This window comes from Triticum dicoccoides, chromosome 4B (genome assembly GCF_002162155.2).
Source record: "Triticum dicoccoides isolate Atlit2015 ecotype Zavitan chromosome 4B, WEW_v2.0, whole genome shotgun sequence".
In the NCBI taxonomy this organism is placed as follows: domain Eukaryota; kingdom Viridiplantae; phylum Streptophyta; class Magnoliopsida; order Poales; family Poaceae; genus Triticum; species Triticum dicoccoides.
The window spans coordinates 397,121,939-397,128,853 of record NC_041387.1 but is presented as its reverse complement, the minus strand read 5'-3'; positions in this window follow the sequence as shown (position 1 = coordinate 397,128,853).

The following is a 6,915-nucleotide window of genomic DNA, read 5'->3' as shown; positions in this document are numbered from 1 at the left end:
CCGGAGCGGCCACAACAAGCGGCATGGACAACATCCGCTTGAGCTGGAGGAACGCCTAGTCCGCTTGGTCAGTCCACTCGAAGCATGTGGTCTTCCTCATCAGTTGGTACAGAGGAAAGGCCTTCTCGCCCAGCCGGCTGATGAACCGGCTGAGAGATGCCAGACACCCGGTGAACTTCTGGGCGTCCCACAGCTTGGTTGGTTTCTTCATCCGCTCAATGGCCTTGATCTTCACGGGGTTGCACTCCATCCCACGCTCAGAAACAAGAAATCCAAGGAGCTGGCCGGCTGGCACCCCGAAAACACATTTCTCCAGGTTGAGCTTGATTTGAAAGCGGCGCAAGTTGGCGAAGGTCTCCTTGAGGTCCTCCAAAAGGGTGCAGCGCTTCTCCGTCTTCACCACTATGCCGTCCACGTAGACATGGGCATTCCTGCTGAGTTGTGGGAGGAGGCACTTCTTCATGCAGCATTGGAAGATGGCGCCGGTGTTCCTCAAGCCGAATGTCATGGTGAGGTAGCAGAATGCGCCGAAAGGTGTGATGAAGGTGGTATTCCGTTGATCGGCCGAGTCAAGTTTAATCTGGTGGTAGCCGGAATAGGCTTCCAAAAAGGACAACATCTCACAACCGGTCATGGAGTCGATCACTTGATCTATCCGGGGCAAGGAAAAGGGATCCTTGGGTCAGGCCTTGTTCAGGCTCGTGTATGATACACATGCGCCACTTGTTGTTTTTCTTCAAGACGAGGACTGGGTTAGCAAGCCAGTCCGGGTAGAACACTTCCATGATGAAGCCGGCTGCCAGAAGCCGAGCGATTTCTTCACCAACAATCCTTCTCTTCTCTTCTGATAGGCGACAGAGGGGTTGCTTGATCGGCTTAGCATTCGGACACACATGCAGCTTGTGCTCGGCGAACTTCCTCGGAACACCGGGCATGTCCTTGGGGGACCACACAAAATGTCCCGATTCTCATGGAGGAAGTCGACGAGCTCGCTTTCCTATTTGTTGTCGAGGTTGGACCCCACCACAGTGTACTACTCCGGGTGCGCTGGGTCCAAGATGATCTTCTTGGTTTCCTTGGCCGGCTGGAAGGATCCCTCGCCTTCATCTTCCTTGGGACTAGCCGGCATGGCTGGCTGCTTACTAGCCATGGCCACAGCCCGGTCAAGGAGGCGCTTCTCTTTGGCGACGACGAGGGACTCGGCCAGCCGAGAGCTGGCTGGGGCGCACTCGAACGACTTCTTGTAGTCGCCGACAATGGTGTTGATGCTCTTGGGACCCAGCATCTTCGCCTTCAGGTACGCATATTGCGGAACCATCATGAACTTGGCTAGCACTGGCCGGCCCAAGAGCGCGTGGTAGGGGTTGTCCAAGTCGACCACCTCGAACCAGATAGGCTCACGGCGGAAGTGGGTCTTGTCGCCGAATAGAACGTCGATCTTGAACTTGCCGATTGGAGAGCAGGAAAGTCCAGGGACGATGCCATGGAACACGGTCTGGCTGGGCTGGAGTTGCTTCTCCTTGATGCCCAGCTTTTCCATGGTGTCATGGTATAGGATGTTGATGTTGCTGCCACCGTCTATCAGGACTCGAGAGAAGCGGCACGCCTGCCTCTCGGTTGAGAAGGTGGAGTCCAGCACCATGGCATAAGCACCCGACGAAGGCATCACGGCCAAATGATCATCTCGGTTCCAGGTGATTGCCCTCTCGGACCAGTGCATGAATTGGGGGGCCTTTTGAATAACAGCGTTCACCTCGTGATGCTGCTGACGCCGACTGTGCTTGTCGTCGGCTTCACTTGTGAACACGATGTAAGTGGCATTCTCGTTGGGGAATTCATCTTGAAGCATGCCGACAGGGCGGGCCGGTTGCTAGAGGCGGCGGCAAACCCTCACCCTTAGTGATTCGGGTGAGCCAGCTGCATTGCCGGGTTGTATGGTTGGACGGCTTCACGCCGCTGTGGAACTTGCATGGAGCATCGAGGGCCTGCTCAAAGGAGAATGCCGGCTGCCAGGCACCCTTGCCGCCCCGCTGACGCTTGGGGCCGGGTTGACCTACCGGCTGCTGGTCCTCGACGGTTGCCAGTGCCGGCTGTTAGAAGCCGGTGATATGTCTCCAATGTATCTATAATTTTTGATTGTTCTATGCTATTATATTACCCCTTTTGGAAGTTTATGGGCTTTATTTTACACATTTATATCATTTTTGGGACTAACCTACTAAGCGGATGCCTAGCCCGTATTGCTGTTTTTTTGCCTATTTCAGTATTTCGAAGAAAAGGAATATTAAACGGAGTCCAAATGGAATAAAACCTTCGGGGGCGTGATTTTTGGAACGAACGTGATCCAGAGGACTTGGAGTGCAAGTCAAGAAGCAGCCGAGGCGGCCACGAGGGTGGAGGGCGCGCCCACCCCTACAGAGCGTGCCCCCCTGTCTCGTGGGCCCCTCGGCAGCCACCGATGTACTTCTTCCTCCTATATATACCCACGTACCCCAAAACATCCAGGGAGCCAACGAAAAACTATTTCCACCACCGTAACCTTCTGTATCCGCGAGATCCCATCTTGGAGCCTTTGTCGGCGCTCCGCCGGAGGCGGAATCGACCATGGAGGGCTTCTACATCAACACCATAGCCCCTCCGATGAGTTGTGAGTAGTTTACCACAGACCTTCGGGTCCATAGTTATTAGCTAGATGGTTTATTCTCTCTTTTTGGATCTCAATACCATGTTCTCCCCCTCTCTTGTGGGGATCTATTCGATGTAACTCTTTTTGCGGTGTGTTTGTCGAGATCCGATAAATTGTGGGTTTATGATCAAGTTTATCTATGAGAAATATTTGAATCTCCTCTGAATTCTTTTATGTATGATTGAGTTATCTTTGCAAGTCTCTTCGAATTATCAGTTTGGTTTGGCCTACTAGATTGATCTTTCTTGCCATGGGAGAAGTGCTTAGCTCTGGGTTCAATCTTGCATTGTATTGTTGCCATCGAGGATAAAAAGATGGGGTTTATATCATATTGCATGAGTTTATCCCTCTACATCATGTCATCTTTCTTAATGTGTTACTCTATTCTTATGAACTTAATACTCTAGATGCATGCTGGATAGCGGTCGATGTGTGGAGTAATAGTAGTAGATGCAGGCAGGAGTCGGTCTACTTGTCGCGGACGTGATGCCTATATACATGATCATGCCTAGATAATCTCATAATTATTCGCTTTTCTATCAATTGCTCGACAGTAATTTGTTCACCCACCGTAATACTTATGCTATCTTGAGAGAAGCCACTAGTGAAAACTATGGCCCCCGGGTCTATCTTTTATCATATAAGCTTTCAATCTACTTTTATTTGCATCTTTACTTTTCCTATCTATATTATAAAATACCAAAAATATATTTATCTTATCATATTATCTCTATTAGATCTCACTTTCGCAAGTGGTCATGAAGGGATTGACAACCCCTTTATTGCATTGGTTGCGAGTTCTTTGTTTGTTTGTGTAGGTGCGTGGGACTTTTGAGGAGCCTCCTACTGGATTGATACCTTGGTTCTCAAAAACTGAGGGAAATACTTACGCTACTATTGCTGCATCACCCTTTCCTCTTCAAGAAAAACCAACGCAAGCTCAAGACGTAGCAAGAAGGATTTCTGGCGCCGTTGCCGGGGAGGTCTTCGCTCAAGTCAAGACATACCAAGTACCCATCACAAACTCATCTCCCTTGCATTTACATTATTTGCCATTTGCCTCTCATTTTCCTCTCCCCCACTTCACCCTTGCCGTTTTATTCGCCCTCTCTTTCCCAATATCCTCTCTCTTTTTCGCTTGTCTTTTTGTGTGCCTGTTCATCCTTATGGCTTTGCCTAAGAATACCGACCTCCTTCTTAGAAGGTTGGAAGAGAATGAATCAAACGTTAGAAGCTTTATGACTTTACAATTTGAGCATAATAATTTCTTCAGAAAAGAGCTTAAAGAACCAAAAGGTTTTTTGGGGTTTATGAACAAGGAACTTGATGATATGTCTAAAGAATTTTATGGTTTGAACTCTCAAATTACCCGGCTTGAAAATTCTATAGCCAATAAGCAAGCTAGCTTAGTCAATAAGATGGCTGCCAAACCAGAAAAGTTAGGTGAAAATAATGATGAAGATCTTAAAGTTATTGATGTGTCTCCTATTAGATCTTTGTTTTGCAATATGAATCTTAATAATAATGGGACTGGAGATGAGTCAACTTTAGTTAGAAGGCGTCCCAATAATTTGGAGTTTTTAGATCTTGATGCTAAATTTGGTAAAAGTGGGATTGGAGAGGTCATGACTTTAAATAGCTTTGAACCCACTATCTCAGATTTCAAGGAATTTGATTATGATAATTGTTCTTTAGAAGGTTGTATTTCCTTGTTGCAATCCGTTGTTAATTCTCCTCAAGCTTATAGTCAAAATAAAGCTTTTACCAAACATATCGTTGATGCCTTGATGCAATCTTATGATGAAAAACTTAATTTGGAAGTTTATATACCTACAAAACTTAATGATGAGTGGGAACCTACTATAAAGATTAAAATTAAAGATCATGAGTGTTTTGCTTTATGTGATTTGGGTGCTAGTGTTTCCACGATTCCGGAAACTTTATGTGATATTCTAGGTTTCCATGATCTTGATGATTGCTCTTTAAATTTGCACCTTGTGGATTCCACCTTTAAAAAGCCAATGGGAAGGATCAATGATGTTCTCATTGTTGCAAATAGAAATTTGGTGCCTGTAGATTTTATCGTTCTTGATATAGATTGCACTCTTTCTTGCCCTATTATTCTTGGTAGACATTTCCTTAGAACGATTGGTGCGATTATTGATATGAAGGAAGGAAATATTAGATTCCAATTTCCATTAGGAAAGGCATGGAGCACTTTCCAAGAAATAAAATTAAATTACCTTATGAATCTATCATGCGGGCTACTTATGAATTGAGTGTCAAAGATGGCCCTACTTAGATCTATCCTCGCTTTTATGCCTAGCTAGGGGCGTTAAACGATAGCGCTAGTTGGGAGGCAACCCAGTTTTATTTGTGTTTTTTGTTTTGCTTCTGTTTAGAAATAAATTTTGCATCTACCTTCTGTTTAGATGTGTTTTTATGTTTTAATTAGTGTTTGTGCCAAGTAGAACCTATAGGATAACCTTTGGTGATAGTTAATTTGATTCTGCTGAAAAACAGAAACTTTGCGCGCACGAAATTAGTTTTGTTAAATCACAGAAACGTGCTTTTGCGTTGATTCTTTTTGCTGCTAATCAATAGGAAACTTTCTCAGGACTTCCTATTTTGGTAGGATTTTTTAAGTTCTAGAAGTTTACGTTAGTTACAGATTGCTACAGACTGTTCTGTTTTTGACAGATTCTGTTTTTTCGTGTGTTGTTTGCTTATTTTGATGCATCTATGGCTAGTATTAAGTGGTATGAACCATAGAGAACTTGTAATACAGTACATATAACACCAAAATAAATAAATAATGAGTTCATTACAGTACCTTATGTGGTGGTTTTGCTTTCTTTCACTAACGGAGCTTACGAGATTTCCTGTTGAGTTTTGTGTTGTGAAGTTTTCAAGTTTTGGGTAAAGATTTGATGGACTATGGAATAAGGAGTGGCAAAATCCTAAGCTTGGGGATTCCCATGGCACCCCAAGATATTTAAGAATAGCCAAAATCCTAAGCTTGGGGATGCCCCCGGAAGGCATCCCCTCTTTCGTCTTCGTTCATTGGTAACTTTACTTGGAGCTATATTTTTATTCGCCACATGATATGTGTTTTGCTTGGAGCGTCGTGTATGATATTAGTATTTGCTTGTTATTTTTCCACAATCATCCTTGCTGTACACACCTTTTGGGAGAATCCCACTTGATTAGAATTTATTATAATACTCTATGTGCTTCACTTATATCTTTTGAGCTAGATAGTTTTTGCTCTAGTGCTTCACTTATATCTTTTAGAGCACGGCGGTGGATTAATTTTGTAGAAATTGTTAGTCTCTCATGATTCACTTATATTATTTTGAGAGTCTTTTAGAACAGCATGGTATTTTCTATGGTTATAAAATTGGTCCTAGAATGGTAGGCATCCAAGTTGGGTATAATAAAAACTATCATAGGAAGTGAATTGGATGCTATGATCAATTTGATACTTGATAATTGTTTTGAGATATGGAGGTAGTGATATTAAAGTCATGATAGTTGGGTGATTATGAATTTAAAGAATGCTTGTGTTGAAGTTAGCAAGTCCCGTAACATGCACGTATGGTTAAAGTTGTGTAGCAAATTTGAAACATGAAGTGTCCTTGGATTGTGCATCCTTATAAGTGGCGGTCGGGGACGAGCGATGGTCTTTTCCTACCAATCTATCCCTCTAGGAGCATGCACGTAGTGCTTGATTTTTGATGACTTCTAGATTTTTGCAATAAGTATATGAGTTCTTTTGACTAATGTTGAGTCCATGGATTATACGCACTTTTACCTTTCCATCATTGCTAGCCTCTTCGGTACCGTGCATTGCCCTTTCTCACCTTGAGAGTTGGTGCAAACTTCGCCGGTGCATCCAAACCCCGTGATACAATATGCTCTATCACACATAAACCTCCTTATATCTTCCTCAAAACAGCCACCATACCTACCTATTATGGCATTTCCATAGCCATTCTGAGATATATTGCCATGCAACTTTCCACCGTTCCGTCTATCGTCATGACACGCATTACTTTTGTCATATTGCCATTGCATGATCATGTAGTTGACATCGTATTTGTGGCAAAGCCACCATGCATAATTTTTCATACATTTCACTCTTGATTCATTGCACCATCCCAGTACACCGCCGGAGGCATTCATATAGAGTCATATCTTGTTCTAGTTTCGAGTTGTAATTCATGTGT